Source organism: Amphiura filiformis, chromosome 17 (assembly GCF_039555335.1).
Source record: "Amphiura filiformis chromosome 17, Afil_fr2py, whole genome shotgun sequence".
NCBI lineage: Eukaryota > Metazoa > Echinodermata > Ophiuroidea > Amphilepidida > Amphiuridae > Amphiura > Amphiura filiformis.
Genome location: NC_092644.1, coordinates 28,452,348 through 28,475,221, shown reverse-complemented (window position 1 = coordinate 28,475,221; position 22,874 = coordinate 28,452,348).

Sequence of the window (22,874 nt, the reverse complement as noted above, 5' to 3'; positions counted from 1 at the left end):
AACGAGATTAAGGGTAGACGAGGTATTGTTGGTCGAAGCAACCTAAAAATCGATTTTCATTATCTAGATCAATATATTATTGAAAATTAACACCTTGATGCTTTGCAAAAGTTCATTCTACAAATCGTATACTTTGCAAACTTGCTTAATTTATTGTTGTGAATGAGTTATGTACGTTTTACAAAAGTGTTGTTGTTTCAGACCTCTTTACAACGTAACTCAAGAACCGCAGCACCTATAAAAGTATATCTGTGATATTTTAATTCTTCTACACGCTCGCTATGAATTGAGCAATGCAGTTTTTGCCAAAGCTCACTACCATTCGTAAGATGCTGTGAACTACCAAATCACAACAGTTTAAAATAATTGATAACCTTAAAGCGCTCCACAGACTTTTGAACAAAACCAAATTCTTCGCCTGTTTAATAGGCCTATGGTCAATAATGAGTACAAAATCGGTTTTGTTCAACAAAAAAATGTTTCTTACTGTAAGCCTATTCGCCACTTGCACGGTTCCGCCATTATGCACTATGTGCGGGGAGAGCCTCGAACTGGCAGCATACATGAATGGGAATTGAACCAGTCATATAACATTCTGTGTAAGGTTACGTAATTCTTCTTTTCATGTATGCTGCCAGTTCGAGGCTCTCCCCGCATATAGTGCATAATGGCGGAACCGTGCAAGTGGCGAATAGGAGGGCCTATCCACCAATCTGATGAATCTATTTAATTTAAGGTTTGCGGGATCGGATCCCAATAATTTGGATGTGCAACGTGGGGGTGTCACAATTTTATTTGCAGATAAGCGATTTTTGACAGGCCGGTGGGGGGGGCATTCAAGTTTTGACACGCCGTTTGGAAATTTTATGGGGACCCATAATGAGCCCCCCCCCCCGGGGTAAAATTTCCGACCGGCCCGCCAAAAATCGCCCCCCTCTCACATGTCTCAGCCTGCCAAAAATCGCTTGCAATCAAGTTGTCGATCAATTTTAATTTTATGACTTGTGATGACGTGAGACTAAATGACTGACATATTGACTGATTGATATGTTGATGTATGGCTTGATTGATTGATGAATTGATTGATTGATTGATTGATTGATTGATTGATGATTGATTGTTGGAATAAAGTGTGAAGGTATAACAGGTTAATGAATGAATGCAAGAGTGATTGAGAGGAGGGAGTTGATTGATTGATTGATTTACTGACCACATATTATTTCACACAATATTATTTTGTAAGATGGATGATTACTGAATCTGTCATTATGGTAAAATAGACAGCGGTGACGGTAGATTTCTTGGCATTGGTGGATGAATTATTTTTTCTGAAATAAATGCGAGCAATAAATTGCCATTTTGAAGTTAAAGTGAGACAGGTGTCAAGAGAAATAAAAAAATCATCATTATATCAATGTGTTTTTCATTATTAGACACATTAACATAATGCACTTTTGATAATACATTAAACAAAAGTTTAAAAGTTATGCAAATCGGATGAAAAGATATAAAAACAACGTTTTTTTTAAAATTTTCAAACGCGTTTTTTACACATTTCATTTTTTCACCATATTTCGACCTGAGATAAAATGTAGCTCCAAAAGTATACCCACCATAATAGGCCTTAAACTTTGCATATATTGTCTTTAGACTATTTTCTACTGCATGCACCTACAAACAAATTGATATATCTGGGACATTTATAAAAATATTTGGTCAAATTTACAAAATTTAAATAATTTAAATAATATTGTTCATGATATAATTAATTGGGTTGTTTTGTCATCAGAATGAGATTAATTTGAAGTGAGTGAGTGATGAAGTGAGTATAAATGTTAGTGATTAAATAATAAATAAATAAATAAATATTAATTAATTAATTAATTAATTAATTAATTAATTAATAATAAATAAATCATACATTATAGTAGGCCTATAGACAAGTTATTATAATATATTTTTTTCAAATAGAGGCGTAACATTCTGTTTCAAAATATTTATTTAAATTTATTTGATTATTTTCTAACTTAAATATTTTCTTTAGAGCAAAGACAAATATTTTCCCTTTTCTCTAGTAGAGCTTTCTCCAATTTGAGCCCTAAATAAAACTCTGCTTCTTTTATTATTGATTTAATTTCACGATTTATTCCATTGAGCAATATCAAGGATTAAAATCACACGTCTCACAGCAGATAGTTACTTGGGTTAGTGGTCGTACGCTGTGCCTTTCAACCGAGAGGTACCGAGATCGATTCCCTCCTCCGCCTACTATTTTGTTCAAGCTTATTTGACTTTACAACACTAAATTATTCATGGCTTACCCTACGTGGTGGTGTAAAGTGCTACGGTAAACATGAATATGAATTTATAACACAATGGCTAATTTAAATAAGAATGCGGCCTCATGAGTGCCTCTTCCTATCAATTATTCCATGATTGTACGTACAATATTGTATGCAACATATCTACGTTATTTAATCTATTGCCATTCTATTTCCAGTAATGTTTAAGTTCTAACGAATGTTTGATGACGAAAAATCGATAATATGTTACATACAATATGTAGCAGAAATATATTATCGATTTTACGTCATCAAACATTCGTTAGAACTTAAACATTACTGGAAATAGAATGGCAATAGATTAAATAACGTACATATTGTACATACAATATTTTACGTACAATAAAAAGTCTGTATACTGCTTAAAGTTGAAATATTTTCCCCGAGTTGAAATAAATTCAACTCTACGAAAATATTTTTGTAATGTGCCTCTCTGATTTGATTGTCGAAACCGCAAAGCTTCTTGCCGTAATAATTCCCTTGTCTATAATAGGCCTATCTATAGGTTTTCTCAGTTAATTTAATACATTTTTCGTTATATTTAATATCCCGTTAAGTTTGAATTCGTCCTTAAAATGTGAAAGTGTCTATTTGTAAACTTAAATTTCGTCTTTGGTCAAATAAATTCATATTTTGATCAAAAACATTCATACAATGTTCATTTGATTTCGTCCTAGAGCGCATTGAAATCGTCTCACCTGCTGCATGGACAGTACTTGCACAATATAATTCGTATTTGATCATTAATTTTCATGCTTTGATCAAAGCAATTCGTCCTCCATTGTAGGCCTTCATTATACATCTTAGATTTCAACCACTGGTATTGAGTTCTCACTAGAGTTATTTCGATTCAGAAAATGAATTTAAATTCAATTCAGATTCACTTTCTTATCATATAAAATAATTTTGATGAAATTTCAATTCAATTCTTCTTTACTTTAAATCACTTTGATTCAATTCGAATTCAATGCATTGAATATAACTGCTAACCAATTTCAATTCCAATTCAGAGGATTTGAATTCAATTCCAATTCACAGCATTTGAATTCAATTCCAATTCAGAGCATTTGAATTCAATTCATATTCAAATTCAATTCTTATTACCAACACTGATATATTTTACCGGGCATTTGGCTAAAAGCAATTCAGGGAGAAAGTTCATTGTAAATGATAAGCTGACAATACAGGTGAAATGGTAGAATCAAAATACTTGATGTATGCATTTTCGATTCTATGAATTGAAATGAAATGAACAAAGAAAACATTTCGATTCAATGCATTGAATTGAAATGAAAGAATAAAACATTGAATTGAAATGAATTTAATTGAATTCAAATGAAAAAAAACCCCATTTCGAATCACTTCACTGAGTTGATATAAAAATGGCCTAAATCAAATTCAATTCAATTCATATTTCAATACCTTGCTGATATAAATCCAAACAGACGTGTCTAAATTTATTCTGACCAAATAACAGTTATCACAATAATATGGGAGCGAGACAAAGAGGGCCATACAACCACGTTTGAAATATATAATGATATAAAATGAGAAAAAACAAAGAGAAAAAAAATAGAAATAAAATAAAATAAAGAAATAACGAAAGAAAGAAAACAAAACGAGATCTGATTGCGTTCGCCTGCGACCGCGAGCATGCACAGCCAGCAGTGACAAATGAGTTATGACCCCGAATCTGTGAGAACCGGAAGTGATCCCTTAATAACCTTTGACCCGGCAAAAATATTACATAGTGCTTAGGATGTCATAAGGAATATTCCTGGTGAATTTCAGCTTAATCGGAACTTATACATGGATTTTGATTTTTTTTAAATTTATGATTGACCTTTTGACCCCTTTAATGACCTTTGACCTCAATGAAAAAAAAAAAAACCTTATGTACACCGACAAAATGCATTGTTCCAATTTTAATTAAAAATTCTACATTGTTTAGTTGTTGAGATAAAAATTCTTAAAGTTATTTAGCTAAAAACAGGAAGTGACCCCTTAATGACCTTTGACCCCCAAAATAAAAATACCATACATACATCAGGTAACACTAATTCATGTATGATGATTATAATACTCTGGTCTGTTTACATTTTGAGATAAAAATTTTTAAAACTTTTTGATAATTTTGGTTTTTGACCGGAAGTAACCCCTTAATGACCTTTGACCCCAAAACTGTAGGCATCCTAAAGACCCTAGCTAGTAGCGATGCATGTGTGCTAATGGCGACTCTCTGCTATGTAATTTGTAAAGACAGTGATTTTTGAATATTTTTACAAATTTTTCAGACTTTTACCGGAAGTGACCCCTTAATGACCTTTGATCCCAATTCTGTTAACAACTTTTAGACACGGGCTATAGATAATCAATGTGTGTAAGTGACGTCACGGTGCTATGTAATATGTGGGAGAAGTAGCATTTTGAGTGAAAATCCAAGTTTTGGCCATTGACCGGAAGTGGATGACATTTGACCGGAAGTTGATCATGTGACATCTGTGGCACCACCAAACGGTTCTACTGACCAAGTATGGTCAACATGCCTGAAAGCATGTGGCTACGATGGCTGATTATGATGTTGACAGAAGAAGAAGAAGAAAGAAAGAACTAGATCTGGTTACAGATCTGGACCTAGCCAGGGCCGGAAATGCCAGTCTTAACTTAAAGTTTGACCTTTGACCGGCTATTATGGACATCTCACACCATTAATGGTGCATCACTGTAGCATGTAGGGGCTTTATCCGTCTTCCATAGGCTGAGATACAGCTACTTTTCCGTAATTTTAAATATTTTTTTTGCAAATTTGACGTTTTGACCTCCTTAATGACCTTTGACCCCAATATAAAAAAACCTCATATACACCGAGAAAATGCATTGTTACAGTTTAAATTAAAAAATCTACTATGCTTAATTATGGAGATAAAAATTCTTGAAGTTATTTAGCTTAAAACCGAAATGACCCCCTTAATGACCTTTGACCCCTTATCTGTGAACACCCTATAGACACCGACCAAAGTCAAGTCACATGATCTAAGCATGTCACCATCACATGTAATTTGTGGAAGAAGAAGCATTTTGAAGATATTTGGTTTTATACCGGAAATGACCCCTTAGTGACCTTTGACCCCAAATCTATGAACACCCTATAGACACTGGATATAGACGATGCATATGTGCAAGTGACATCATTGTAGGATGTAACATGTAAGGGAAGAAGCATTTTGAAATTTGTTGCCAGAAGAAAGAAAGATCCGGTAGCATTTCAAGACCTAGCCGGTGTCCCGGCTAGGTAAGAACGCGGTAAAAACAATGCACAGCGCCGATGGCGGCTGTGCAATAAAGAAATATGAAACATGTAAAAATGGAAAGATAAACAGAAAGAATGAAAGACAGAAAGAAAAAAGAAAATATGCAGGCCTACTTCTATATACATGCTTTATGTTAAAGACGAAATTAAATGACCCGAATATGAAAAGATTTGATCAAAGACGAAAATATATATTTACACATTAAAGCCATATTATAACATTTGCTGAGGAAGACGCCCTCACTGAATTTTTAAAATTCCCTTTTTACACGATTAAATTGTACTTTATTAAACCAATATACCCTGCAAAAATCAAGACTCTAAGTGCTGTAGTTTTGTCAAAATCCGTGATTTTGAATTAAAGGCTGATTCAGCGCTTTATTATTACGATGGAATTATTAGTCGAACGCATACATGATGTTCATAACACACAGTACGTCACGGCGTGCGGGACGGTGATATACACAACAAAGGGTCGTACCACAACATGACCAAAGGAGTGGTACGTATTGGCGACATGTGCGCTGGTAGTAAATTCCAATTTTCTTTTTGCTTTGCCGTAAAACTTCGGCTCAAAAATAAAAGGGGATATATCTGACAGTAAAAGCTAACATTTTATGGCAAAGAAATGCTAATCTATTTTGTTTGAAAATGTTATAATATTGCTTTAAGTTGACGACCCTATACAATACATTGGACGAAATTTAAATACACTTGGACGAAATTAAATGAACACTGTATGAATATGTTTTTTTTTTTTCAAAATATGAATATATTTGACCAAAGACGAAATTTAAGTTTACAAAATAGACACTTCAAAATTTTATGGACGAATTCAAACTTAACGGCATATTAAATATAACGAAAAATGTGCTAAATTAACTGAGAAAACCTATATATAATGTGTCATTAAATTTGTATTATATCGTGAAGTAAGAAATAACGAAAGAAAGAAAACAAAATAAAGAAAATAAAGACATATGAAATATATAAAAATGGAAAGATAAACAGAAAGAATGAAAGAGAGAAAAAGAAAATAAATTATGCAGGCCTACTTTTACATGCTTTATGAAAAGATTTGATCAAAGACGAAATATATTTACACATTAATTTCATAACCCCTACATTGGACGAAATTTAAATACATTTGGACGAAATTAAATGAACATTGTATGAATATGTTTGATCAAAATATGAATTTATTTGACCAAAGACAAAATTTAAGTTGACAAAATAATAGACACTTCAAAATATTATGGACGAATTCAAACTTAACGGGATATTAAATATAACGAAAAATGTGTTAAATTAACTGAGAAAACATAATAGCACCGATCTTTTGAAATCCATACACCGTGTCAAATGGAAGTCTGGAGCCATTCTTTGTGCACGATATCGTACAACATAATTATTTCTCGTCCATACATTATTTATTATGTTAATCTAAAGCAGACCCTGATCTTAAGCGTATATTAAAATACACCATCTATTAGATGCCTATAGGCATAGTGTATTAGTAAATGCCTATAGGCCAAATAAAAAATAAAAAGATTTGTCTCATATCATGTCCCCCGCGTGCATTAGATTTATGCTATTAATCCAAAAAGACCTAATCGACGATCAATTGAAAATTTTGACCTTTTGTATTGAAGATATGGATTTTTTCCCAAAACACACACACAAAAAAAAATTAGGTCTTTTTGGGAAAAAATCCATATCTTCAATATGAAAGGTCAAATTTTTCAATTGATCGTCGGCTTTTCCTCCCAGCCACATACACTTTAAGAATATATCATTAGATTTGTACAATTTACTTCGAGGACTGTCATATATCAAAAATGTGAAAAATGTCAAATTTTAATCATTTGTCATAAAATTTGTATTATATTGTGAATTTCAAAAAATAAAATTATTTGATATCAGAAAGACATTCTTCGTATTCAGAATGCAATTCGATATGTCTGATGTGCTCTCATGTCCCACAAAAATACTGTCGAAACGCTCATTCCAGACCCCTTAAGATATTCGTGATAAAATGATGTGGTAACAATTACGCCTACTGTCATACATGTAACGAACATTAATAATGCTTTCTATTTTGGGTGTGTTGTGGAAAAAAACCCTGCTCTAAACTGTATGCTTTTGCACAACATCATTGAAATGTGTGCTTGTATAAGACCACTATGTTTGATCATTAACAATGACCACCATTCTATTATATCTAATTACCAAATCAACAACAACAAATCACAAAAAGAGCCAAGACTTACCCAGTACGCAATTATTGTACACCAGTAGAAGCGATAGGTGTGCTCACGTTCTATCTGCAAATATATATATACATGGCAACCACACATAATGGATGTCATCCTGACCTGTTTAGTCTAGACATATAATTATGCGAAGCTTAATTAAAGGTAGATGGTAGTCGTGTTATGTTTTGTACCTTACATTGTACCAAGTATCCAATTCCCATAGCTAGTATTGTGTTTAATGCCGAAATACATATCTTCAGTAGATAGCATTAAATCAGATAGCTAGTATTGTGTTTAATGCCGAAATACATATCTTCAGAAAATAGCATTAAATTAGATAGCTAGTATTGTGTTTAATGCTATAAAGACATATCTTCAGTAGATAGCATTAAATCAGACAGTTAATAATGTGTTTTATGCCTTAAGACATATCTTCAGTAGATAGCATTAAATCAGATACCGTAGCTAATATTGTGTTTAATGCTCAAAGACATATCTTCAGAAAATAGCATTAAATTAGATAGCTAGTATTGTGTTTAATGCTTAAAGACATGTCTTCAGTAGATAGCATTAAATCAGATAGCTAGTATTGTATTTAATGCATAAAGACATATCTTCAGTAGATAGCATTAAATCAGATATTGTGTTTAATGCAATAAAGACATGTCTTCAGTAGATAGCATTAAATCAGATAGCTAGTATTGTATCTAATGCTTAAAGACATATCTTCAGTAGATAGCATTAAATCAGAGAGCATGCATGCTGTATTGTATTTAATGCCTAGAGACATAACATATCTTCAGTAGATAATATCATTAGCAGTATTGTATTTAATGCCAAAAGATGTATCTTCAGTAGAAAGCATTAAGTCACATAGCTAGTATTGTATTTAACATGTTTAATGTCAAAAGATATATCTTCAGTAGATAGCATTAAATAAGATAGTTAGTATTGTGTTTAATATGCCTAAAGATATATCTTCAATAGATAGCATTAAATCAGATAGCTAGTATTGTATTTAATACCTAAAGATATATCTTCAGTAGATAGCATTAAATCAGATAGTTAGTATTTTATCTAATGCCTAAAGACATATCTTCAGTAGATAGCATTAAATCAGATAGTTAGTATTGTATCTAATGCCTAAAGACATATCTTCAGTAGATAGCATTAAATCAGATAACAGTATTGTATTTAATGCATAAAGACATATCTTCAGTAGATAGCATTAAATCAGATAGCGGTATTGTATTTAATGCAATAAAGACATATCTTCAGTAGATAGCATTAAATCAGATAGCAGTATTGTATTTAATGCATAAAGACATATCTTCAGTAGAAAGCATTAAATCAGATAGCAGTATTGTATCTGATACCTAAAGATATATCTTCAGTAGATAGCATTACATCAGATAGTTAGTATTGTATTTAATGCAATAAAGACATATCTTCAGTAGATAGCATTAAATCAGATAGCGGTATTGTATTTAATGCATAAAGACATATCTTCAGTAGATAGCATTAAATCAGATAGCAGTATTGTATTTAATGCCTAAAGACATATCTTCAGTAGATAGCATTAAATCAGATAGCAGTATTGTATCTAATGCCTAAAGACATGTCTTCAGTAGATAGCATTAAATCAGATAGCAGTATTGTATTTAATGCATAAAGACATATCTTCAGTAGATAGCATTAAATCAGATAGCAGTATTGTATTTAATGCATAAAGACATATCTTCAGTAGATAGCATTAAATCAGATAGCAGTATTGTATCTAATGCCTAAAGACATATCTTCAGAAGATAGCATTAAATCAGATAGCAGTATTGTATTTAATGCATAAAGACATGTCTTCAGTAGATAGCATTAAATCAGATAGCTAGTATTGTATTTAATGCCTAAAGACATATCTTCAGTAGAAAGCATTAAATCAGATAGTTAGTATTGTATCTAATGCCTAAAGACATATCTTCAGTAGATAACATTAAATCAGATAGCAGTATTGTATTTAATGCATAAAGACATATCTTCAGTAGATAGCATTAAATCAGATGGCTAGTATTGTATCTAATGACTAAAGACATATCTTCAGTAGATATCATTAAGTCAGATAGCAGTATTGTATTTAATGCATAAAGACATATCTTCAGTAGATAGCATTAAGTCAGATAGCAGTATTGTATTTAATGCAATAAAGACATGTCTTCAGTAGATAGCATTAAGTCAGATAGTTAGTATTTTATTTAATGCATAAAGACATATCTTCAGTAGATAGCATTAAATCAGTAGCTAGTATTGTATCCAATGCCTAGACATATCTTCAGTAGATAGCATTAAATCAGATAGTTAGTATTGTATTTACTGCATACAGACATATCTTCAGTAGATAGCATTAAATCAGATATTGTGTTTAATGCATAAAGACATATCTTCAGTAGATAGCATTAAATCAGATAACAGTATTGTATTTAATGCATGAAGACATATCTTCAGTAGATAGCATTAAATCAGATATTGTGTTTAATGCTTAAAGACATGTCTTCAGTAGATAGCATTAAATCAGATAGCAGTATTGTATTTAATGCAATAAAGACATATCTTCAGTAGATAGCATTAAATCAGATAGCAGTATTGTATTTAATGCAATAAAGACATATCTTCAGTAGATAGCATTAAGTCAGATAACAGTATTGTATTTAATGCATAAAGACATATCTTCAGTAGATAGCATTACATCAGATAGCAGTATTGTATTTAATGCAATAAAGACATATCTTCAGTAGATAGCATTAAATCAGATAGCAGTATTGTATTTAATGCATAAAGACATATCTTCAGTAGATAGCATTAAATCAGATAGCAGTATTGTATTTAATGCAATAAAGACATATCTTCAGTAGATAGCATTAAATCAGATAGCAGTATTGTATTTAATGCATAAAGACATATCTTCAGTAGATAGCATTAAATCAGATAGCAGTATTGTATTTAATGCAATAAAGACATATCTTCAGAAGATAGGATTAAATCAGATAGCAGTATTGTATTTAATGCATAAAGACATATCTTCAGTAGATAGCATTAAATCAGATATTGTGTTTAATGCTTAAAGACATGTCTTCAGTAGATAGCATTAAATCAGATAGCAGTATTGTATTTAATGCTTAAAGACATATCTTCAGTAGATAGCATTAAATCAGATATTGTGTTTAATGCTTAAAGACATGTCTTCAGTAGATAGCATTAAGTCAGATAGCGGTATTGTATTTAATGCAATAAAGACATATCTTCAGTAGATAGCATTAAATCAGATAGCAGTATTGTATTTAATGCCTAAAGACATATCTTCAGAAGATAGCATTAAATCAGATAGCAGTATTGTATTTAATGCATAAAGACATATCTTCAGTAGATAGCATTAAATCAGATAGCAGTATTGTATTTAATGCATAAAGACATATCTTCAGTAGATAGCATTAAGTCAGATAGCAGTATTGTATTTAATGCAATAAAGACACATTTTCAGTAGATAGCATTAAATCAGATAGCAGTATTATATTTAATGCATAAAGACATATCTTCAGTAGATAGCATTAAATCAGATAGCAGTATTGTATTTAATGCCTAAAGACATATCTTCAGTAGATAGCATTAAATCAGATAGCAGTATTGTATTTAATGCAATAAAGACATATCTTCAGTAGATAGCATTAAATCAGATAGCAGTATTGTATTTAATGCATAAAGACATATCTTCAGTAGATAGCATTAAATCAGATAGCGGTATTGTATTTAATGCAATAAAGACATATTTTCAGTAGATAGCATTAAATCAGATAGCTAGTATTGTATCTAATGCCTAAAGATATATCTTCAGTAGATAGCATTAAATCAGATAGTAGTATTGTGTTTAATACCAAAAGACATATCTTCAGTAGATAGCATTAAATCAGATAGTAGTATTGTGTTTAATACCAAAAGACATATCTTCAGTAGATAGCATTAAATCAGATAGCAGTATTGTATTTAATGCATAAAGACATATCTTCAGAAGATAGCATTAAATCAGATAGCAGTATTGAATTTAATGCATAAAGACATATCTTCAGAAGATAGCATTAAATCAGATAGCAGTATTGAATTTAATGCATAAAGACATATCTTCAGTAGATAGCATTAAATCAGATAGCAGTATTGAATTTAATGCATAAAGACATGTCTTCAGTAGATAGCATTAAATCAGATAGCAGTATTGAATTTAATGCATAAAGATATATCTTCAGAAGATAGCATTAAATCAGATAGCAGTATTGTATTTAATGCATAAAGACATATATTCAGAAGATAGCATTAAATCAGATAGCAGTATTGTATTTAATGCATAAAGACATATCTTCAGAAGATAGCATTAAATCAGATAGCAGTATTGAATTTAATGCATAAAGACATATCTTCAGTAGATAGCATTAAATCAGATAGCAGTATTGAATTTAATGCATAAAGACATATCTTCAGTAGATAGCATTAAATCAGATATTGTGTTTAATGCTTAAAGACATGTCTTCAGTAGATAGCATTAAATCAGATAGCTAGTATTGTGTTTAATATGCCTAAAGATATATCTTCAATAGATAGCATTAAATCATATAGCTAGTATTGTATTTAATACCTAAAGATATATCTTCAGTAGATAGCATTAAATCAGATAGTTAGTATTTTATCTAATGTCTAAAGACATATCTTCAGTAGATAGCATTAAATCGCATAGCTAGTATTGTATTTAACATGTTTAATGTCAAAAGATATATCTTCAGTAGATAGCATTAAATAAGATAGTTAGTATTGTGTTTAATATGCCTAAAGATATATCTTCAATAGATAGCATTAAATCAGATAGCTAGTATTGTATTTAATACCTAAAGATATATCTTCAGTAGATAGCATTAAATCAGATAGTTAGTATTTTATCTAATGCCTAAAGACATATCTTCAGTAGATAGCATTAAATCAGATAGTTAGTATTGTATCTAATGCCTAAAGACATATCTTCAGTAGATAGCATTAAATCAGATAGCAGTATTGTATTTAATGCATAAAGACATATCTTCAGTAGATAGCATTAAATCAGATAGCGGTATTGTATTTAATGCAATAAAGACATATCTTCAGTAGATAGCATTAAATCAGATAGCAGTATTGTATTTAATGCATAAAGACATATCTTCAGTAGATAGCATTAAATCAGATAGCAGTATTGTATTTAATGCATAAAGACATATCTTCAGTAGATAGCATTAAATCAGATAGCAGTATTGTATTTAATGCATAAAGACATATCTTCAGTAGATAGCATTAAATCAAATAGCTGGTATTGTATTTAATGCCTAAAGACATATCTTCAGTAGAAAGCATTAAATCAGATAGTTAGTATTGTATCTAATGCCTAAAGACATGTCTTCAGTAGATAGCATTAAATTAGATAGCAGTATTGTATTTAATGCATAAAGACATATCTTCAGTAGATAGCATTAAATCAGATGGCTAGTATTGTATCTAATGCCTAAAGAAATATCTTCAGTAGATAGCATTAAGTCAGATAGCAGTATTGTATTTAATGCATAAAGACATATCTTCAGTAGATAGCATTAAATCAGATAGTTAGTATTGTATTTAATATGCCTAAAGACATATCTTCAGTAGATAGCATTAAGTCAGATAGCAGTATTGTATTTAATGCAATAAAGACATGTCTTCAGTAGATAGCATTAAGTCAGATAGTTAGTATTGTATTTAATGCATAAAGACATATCTTCAGTAGATAGCATTAAATCAGATAGCTAGTATTGTATCCAATGCCTAAAGACATATCTTCAGTAGATGCATTAAATCAGATAGTTAGTCTTGTATTTAATGCATAAAGACATATCTTCAGTAGATAGCATTAAATCAGATATTGTGTTTAATGCATAAAGACATATCTTCAGTAGATAGCATTAAATCAGATAACAGTATTGTATTTAATGCATAAAGACATATCTTCAGTAGATAGCATTAAATCAGATATTGTGTTTAATGCTTAAAGACATGTCTTCAGTAGATAGCATTAAATCAGATAGCAGTATTGTATTTAATGCAATAAAGACATATCTTCAGTAGATAGCATTAAATCAGATAGCAGTATTGTATTTAATGCAATAATGACATATCTTCAGTAGATAGCATTAAGTCAGATAACAGTATTGTATTTAATGCATAAAGACATATCTTCAGTAGATAGCATTAAATCAGATAGCAGTATTGTATTTAATGCAATAAAGACATATCTTCAGTAGATAGCATTAAATCAGATAGCAGTATTGTATTTAATGCATAAAGACATATCTTCAGTAGATAGCATTAAATCAGATAGCAGTATTGTATTTAATGCAATAAAGACATATCTTCAGTAGATAGCATTAAATCAGATAGCAGTATTGTATTTAATGCATAAAGACATATCTTCAGTAGATATCATTAAATCAGATAGCAGTATTGTATTTAATGCAATAAAGACATATCTTCAGAAGATAGCATTAAATCAGATAGCAGTATTGTATTTAATGCATAAAGACATATCTTCAGTAGATAGCATTAAATCAGATAGCATTAAATCAGATAGCAGTATTGTATTTAATGCTTAAAGACATATCTTCAGTAGATAGCATTAAATCAGATATTGTGTTTAATGCTTAAAGACATGTCTTCAGTAGATAGCATTAAGTCAGATAGCGGTATTGTATTTAATGCAATAAAGACATATCTTCAGTAGATAGCATTAAATCAGATAGCAGTATTGTATTTAATGCAATAAAGACATATCTTCAGTAGATAGCATTAAATCAGATAGCAGTATTGTATTTAATGCATAAAGACATATCTTCAGTAGATAGCATTAAATCAGATAGCAGTATTGTATGTAATGCATAAAGACATATCTTGAGTAGATAGCATTAAGTCAGATAGCAGTATTGTATTTAATGCAATAAAGACATATCTTCAGTAGATAGCATTAAATCAGATAGCAGTATTGTATTTAATGCACAAAGACATATCTTCAGTAGATAGCATTAAATCAGATAGCGGTATTGTATTTAATGCATAAAGACATATCTACAGTAGATAGCATTAAGTCAGATAGCAGTATTGTATTTAATGCAATAAAGACATATCTTCAGTAGATAGTATTAAATCAGATAGCAGTATTGTATTTAATGCATAAAGACATATCTTCAGTAGATAGCATTAAATCAGATAGTAGTATTGTGTTTAATGCAATAAAGACATGTCTTCAGTAGATAGCATTAAGTCAGATAGTTAGTATTGTATTTAATGCATAAAGACATATCTTCAGTAGATAGCATTAAATCAGATAGCTAGTATTGTATCCAATGCCTAAAGACATATCTTCAGTAGATGCATTAAATCAGATAGTTAGTCTTGTATTTAATGCATAAAGACATATCTTCAGTAGATAGCATTAAATCAGATATTGTGTTTAATGCATAAAGACATATCTTCAGTAGATAGCATTAAATCAGATAACAGTATTGTATTTAATGCATAAAGACATATCTTCAGTAGATAGCATTAAATCAGATATTGTGTTTAATGCTTAAAGACATGTCTTCAGTAGATAGCATTAAATCAGATAGCAGTATTGTATTTAATGCAATAAAGACATATCTTCAGTAGATAGCATTAAATCAGATAGCAGTATTGTATTTAATGCAATAAAGACATATCTTCAGTAGATAGCATTAAATCAGATAGCAGTATTGTATTTAATGCATAAAGACATATCTTCAGTAGATAGCATTAAATCAGATAGCAGTATTGTATTTAATGCAATAAAGACATATCTTCAGTAGATAGCATTAAATCAGATATCAGTATTGTATTTAATGCATAAAGACATATCTTCAGTAGATATCATTAAATCAGATAGCAGTATTGTATTTAATGCAATAAAGACATATCTTCAGAAGATAGCATTAAATCAGATAGCATTAAATCAGATAGCAGTATTGTATTTAATGCTTAAAGACATATCTTCAGTAGATAGCATTAAATCAGATATTGTGTTTAATGCTTAAAGACATGTCTTCAGTAGATAGCATTAAGTCAGATAGCGGTATTGTATTTAATGCAATAAAGACATATCTTCAGTAGATAGCATTAAATCAGATAGCAGTATTGTATTTAATGCAATAAAGACATATCTTCAGTAGATAGCATTAAATCAGATAGCAGTATTGTATTTAATGCATAAAGACATATCTTCAGTAGATAGCATTAAATCAGATAGCAGTATTGTATGTAATGCATAAAGACATATCTTCAGTAGATAGCATTAAGTCAGATAGCAGTATTGTATTTAATGCAATAAAGACATATCTTCAGTAGATAGCATTAAATCAGATAGCAGTATTGTATTTAATGCACAAAGACATATCTTCAGTAGATAGCATTAAATCAGATAGCGGTATTGTATTTAATGCATAAAGACATATCTTCAGTAGATAGCATTAAATCAGATAGCAGTATTGAATTTAATGCAATAAAGACATATCTTCAGTAGATAGCATTAAATCAGATAGCAGTATTGTATTTAATGCACAAAGACATATCTTCAGTAGATAGCATTAAATCAGATAGCGGTATTGTATTTAATGCATAAAGACATATCTTCAGTAGATAGCATTAAGTCAGATAGCAGTATTGTATTTAATGCAATAAAGACATATCTTCAGTAGATAGCATTAAATCAGATAGCAGTATTGTATTTAATGCATAAAGACATATCTTCAGTAGATAGCATTAAATCAGATAGTAGTATTGTGTTTAATGCCTAAAGATATATCTTCAGTAGATAGCATTAAATCAGATAGCAGTATTGTATCTAATGCCTAAAGATATATCTTCAGAAGATAGCATTAAATCAGATAGCAGTATTGAATTTAATGCATAAAGACATATCTTCAGAAGATAGCATTAAATCAGATAGCAGTATTGAATTTAATGCATAAAGACATATCTTCAGTAGATAGCATTAAATCAGATAGCAGTATTGAATTTAATGCATAAAGACATGTCTTCAGTAGATAGCATTAAATCAGATAGCAGTATTGAATTTAATGCATAAAGATATATCTTCAGAAGATAGCATTAAATCAGATAGCAGTATTGTATTTAATGCATAAAGACATATATTCAGAAGATAGCATTAAATCAGATAGCAGTATTGTATTTAATGCATAAAGACATATCTTCAGAAGATAGCATTAAATCAGATAGCAGTATTGAATTTAATGCATAAAGACATATCTTCAGTAGATAGCATTAAATCAGATAGCAGTATTGAATTTAATGCATAAAGACATATCTTCAGTAGATAGCATTAAATCAGATAGCAGTATTGAATTTAATGCATAAAGACATATCTTCAGTAGATAGCATTAAATCAGATATTGTGTTTAATGCTTAAAGACATGTCTTCAGTAGATAGCATTAAATCAGATAGCTAGTATTGTGTTTAATATGCCTAAAGATATATCTTCAATAGATAGCATTAAATCATATAGCTAGTATTGTATTTAATACCTAAAGATATATCTTCAGTAGATAGCATTAAATCAGATAGTTAGTATTTTATCTAATGTCTAAAGACATATCTTCAGTAGATAGCATTAAATCGCATAGCTAGTATTGTATTTAACATGTTTAATGTCAAAAGATATATCTTCAGTAGATAGCATTAAATAAGATAGTTAGTATTGTGTTTAATATGCCTAAAGATATATCTTCAATAGATAGCATTAAATCAGATAGCTAGTATTGTATTTAATACCTAAAGATATATCTTCAGTAGATAGCATTAAATCAGATAGTTAGTATTTTATCTAATGCCTAAAGACATATCTTCAGTAGATAGCATTAAATCAGATAGTTAGTATTGTATCTAATGCCTAAAGACATATCTTCAGTAGATAGCATTAAATCAGATAGCAGTATTGTATTTAATGCATAAAGACATATCTTCAGTAGATAGCATTAAATCAGATAGCGGTATTGTATTTAATGCAATAAAGACATATCTTCAGTAGATAGCATTAAATCAGATAGCAGTATTGTATTTAATGCATAAAGACATATCTTCAGTAGATAGCATTAAATCAGATAGCAGTATTGTATTTAATGCATAAAGACATATCTTCAGTAGATAGCATTAAATCAGATAGCAGTATTGTATTTAATGCATAAAGACATATCTTCAGTAGATAGCATTAAATCAAATAGCTGGTATTGTATTTAATGCCTAAAGACATATCTTCAGTAGAAAGCATTAAATCAGATAGTTAGTATTGTATCTAATGCCTAAAGACATGTCTTCAGTAGATAGCATTAAATTAGATAGCAGTATTGTATTTAATGCATAAAGACATATCTTCAGTAGATAGCATTAAATCAGATGGCTAGTATTGTATCTAATGCCTAAAGAAATATCTTCAGTAGATAGCATTAAGTCAGATAGCAGTATTGTATTTAATGCATAAAGACATATCTTCAGTAGATAGCATTAAATCAGATAGTTAGTATTGTATTTAATATGCCTAAAGACATATCTTCAGTAGATAGCATTAAGTCAGATAGCAGTATTGTATTTAATGCAATAAAGACATGTCTTCAGTAGATAGCATTAAGTCAGATAGTTAGTATTGTATTTAATGCATAAAGACATATCTTCAGTAGATAGCATTAAATCAGATAGCTAGTATTGTATCCAATGCCTAAAGACATATCTTCAGTAGATGCATTAAATCAGATAGTTAGTCTTGTATTTAATGCATAAAGACATATCTTCAGTAGATAGCATTAAATCAGATATTGTGTTTAATGCATAAAGACATATCTTCAGTAGATAGCATTAAATCAGATAACAGTATTGTATTTAATGCATAAAGACATATCTTCAGTAGATAGCATTAAATCAGATATTGTGTTTAATGCTTAAAGACATGTCTTCAGTAGATAGCATTAAATCAGATAGCAGTATTGTATTTAATGCAATAAAGACATATCTTCAGTAGATAGCATTAAATCAGATAGCAGTATTGTATTTAATGCAATAATGACATATCTTCAGTAGATAGCATTAAGTCAGATAACAGTATTGTATTTAATGCATAAAGACATATCTTCAGTAGATAGCATTAAATCAGATAGCAGTATTGTATTTAATGCAATAAAGACATATCTTCAGTAGATAGCATTAAATCAGATAGCAGTATTGTATTTAATGCATAAAGACATATCTTCAGTAGATAGCATTAAATCAGATAGCAGTATTGTATTTAATGCAATAAAGACATATCTTCAGTAGATAGCATTAAATCAGATAGCAGTATTGTATTTAATGCATAAAGACATATCTTCAGTAGATATCATTAAATCAGATAGCAGTATTGTATTTAATGCAATAAAGACATATCTTCAGAAGATAGCATTAAATCAGATAGCAGTATTGTATTTAATGCATAAAGACATATCTTCAGTAGATAGCATTAAATCAGATAGCATTAAATCAGATAGCAGTATTGTATTTAATGCTTAAAGACATATCTTCAGTAGATAGCATTAAATCAGATATTGTGTTTAATGCTTAAAGACATGTCTTCAGTAGATAGCATTAAGTCAGATAGCGGTATTGTATTTAATGCAATAAAGACATATCTTCAGTAGATAGCATTAAATCAGATAGCAGTATTGTATTTAATGCAATAAAGACATATCTTCAGTAGATAGCATTAAATCAGATAGCAGTATTGTATTTAATGCATAAAGACATATCTTCAGTAGATAGCATTAAATCAGATAGCAGTATTGTATGTAATGCATAAAGACATATCTTCAGTAGATAGCATTAAGTCAGATAGCAGTATTGTATTTAATGCAATAAAGACATATCTTCAGTAGATAGCATTAAATCAGATAGCAGTATTGTATTTAATGCACAAAGACATATCTTCAGTAGATAGCATTAAATCAGATAGCGGTATTGTATTTAATGCATAAAGACATATCTACAGTAGATAGCATTAAGTCAGATAGCAGTATTGTATTTAATGCAATAAAGACATATCTTCAGTAGATAGTATTAAATCAGATAGCAGTATTGTATTTAATGCATAAAGACATATCTTCAGTAGATAGCATTAAATCAGATAGTAGTATTGTGTTTAATGCAATAAAGACATGTCTTCAGTAGATAGCATTAAGTCAGATAGTTAGTATTGTATTTAATGCATAAAGACATATCTTCAGTAGATAGCATTAAATCAGATAGCTAGTATTGTATCCAATGCCTAAAGACATATCTTCAGTAGATGCATTAAATCAGATAGTTAGTCTTGTATTTAATGCATAAAGACATATCTTCAGTAGATAGCATTAAATCAGATATTGTGTTTAATGCATAAAGACATATCTTCAGTAGATAGCATTAAATCAGATAACAGTATTGTATTTAATGCATAAAGACATATCTTCAGTAGATAGCATTAAATCAGATATTGTGTTTAATGCTTAAAGACATGTCTTCAGTAGATAGCATTAAATCAGATAGCAGTATTGTATTTAATGCAATAAAGACATATCTTCAGTAGATAGCATTAAATCAGATAGCAGTATTGTATTTAATGCAATAAAGACATATCTTCAGTAGATAGCATTAAATCAGATAGCAGTATTGTATTTAATGCATAAAGACATATCTTCAGTAGATAGCATTAAATCAGATAGCAGTATTGTATTTAATGCAATAAAGACATATCTTCAGTAGATAGCATTAAATCAGATATCAGTATTGTATTTAATGCATAAAGACATATCTTCAGTAGATATCATTAAATCAGATAGCAGTATTGTATTTAATGCAATAAAGACATATCTTCAGAAGATAGCATTAAATCAGATAGCATTAAATCAGATAGCAGTATTGTATTTAATGCTTAAAGACATATCTTCAGTAGATAGCATTAAATCAGATATTGTGTTTAATGCTTAAAGACATGTCTTCAGTAGATAGCATTAAGTCAGATAGCGGTATTGTATTTAATGCAATAAAGACATATCTTCAGTAGATAGCATTAAATCAGATAGCAGTATTGTATTTAATGCAATAAAGACATATCTTCAGTAGATAGCATTAAATCAGATAGCAGTATTGTATTTAATGCATAAAGACATATCTTCAGTAGATAGCATTAAATCAGATAGCAGTATTGTATGTAATGCATAAAGACATATCTTCAGTAGATAGCATTAAGTCAGATAGCAGTATTGTATTTAATGCAATAAAGACATATCTTCAGTAGATAGCATTAAATCAGATAGCAGTATTGTATTTAATGCACAAAGACATATCTTCAGTAGATAGCATTAAATCAGATAGCGGTATTGTATTTAATGCATAAAGACATATCTTCAGTAGATAGCATTAAATCAGATAGCAGTATTGAATTTAATGCAATAAAGACATATCTTCAGTAGATAGCATTAAATCAGATAGCAGTATTGTATTTAATGCACAAAGACATATCTTCAGTAGATAGCATTAAATCAGATAGCGGTATTGTATTTAATGCATAAAGACATATCTTCAGTAGATAGCATTAAGTCAGATAGCAGTATTGTATTTAATGCAATAAAGACATATCTTCAGTAGATAGCATTAAATCAGATAGCAGTATTGTATTTAATGCATAAAGACATATCTTCAGTAGATAGCATTAAATCAGATAGTAGTATTGTGTTTAATGCCTAAAGATATATCTTCAGTAGATAGCATTAAATCAGATAGCAGTATTGTATCTAATGCCTAAAGATATATCTTCAGTAGATAGCATTAAATCAGATAGTAGTATTGTGTTTAATGCCAAAAGACATATCTTCAATAGATAGCATTATATCAGATAGCAGTATTGTATATAAGTCCAAAAGACATATCTTCAGTAGATAGCATTAAATCAGATAGCAGTATTGTATTTAATGCATAAAGACATATCTTCAGAAGATAGCATTAAATCAGATAGCAGTATTGAATTTAATGCATAAAGACATATCTTCAGTAGATAGCATTTTATGAGATAGCAGTATTGAATTTAATGCATAAAGACATGTCTTCAGTAGATAGCATTAAATCAGATAGCAGTATTGAATTTAATGCATAAAGACATATCTTCAGTAGATAGCATTAAATCAGATATTGTGTTTAATGCTTAAAGACATGTCTTCAGTAGATAGCATTAAATCAGATAGCTAGTATTGTGTTTAATGCCCAAAGACATATAATCAGTAGATAGCATTAAATCAGATGGCTAGTATTGTGTTTAATGCCTTAAAACATTATATTCAATGATGATTCAGTATACGCAAGAAATTACCGTTTGTCTTATAAACCCGCCGTAATTGCTATCTTCAGTAAATAGTCAAAATAATAATCATTGAAAAAAATAGAGGTATTAATTATTTTCTTTGTTGACCATAAATGCTATCTACAGAAGATAGCAAGCTAAACAAAAACATGCAAAATAATAATGTTCCAAAAAACATTTCATAACACGCGTCCTAGAGGATGATGATTCAAAATGTTAGGATTCAGTACGCAAAATCCCGGGGCCGGTAAAACGGCTAATTTGGTGCGCGCCTAGAAAAAAAAATCGGCATTAGGCCGAATGCAAAGCTATAAAGAAATGTTAAAATGAAGATGCTGACCAAAATTTAAAACGGCACTTATATGCCATAGATTATCAGGAACATGAAGGGGAAAAGAAGAAGAAAAAAAACACAGGACCGATAGATTAGGCGCATTTCAGCACAAAATAAATTGAAAGAACATTTTAAGACCGATATTCAACATCTAGTAAC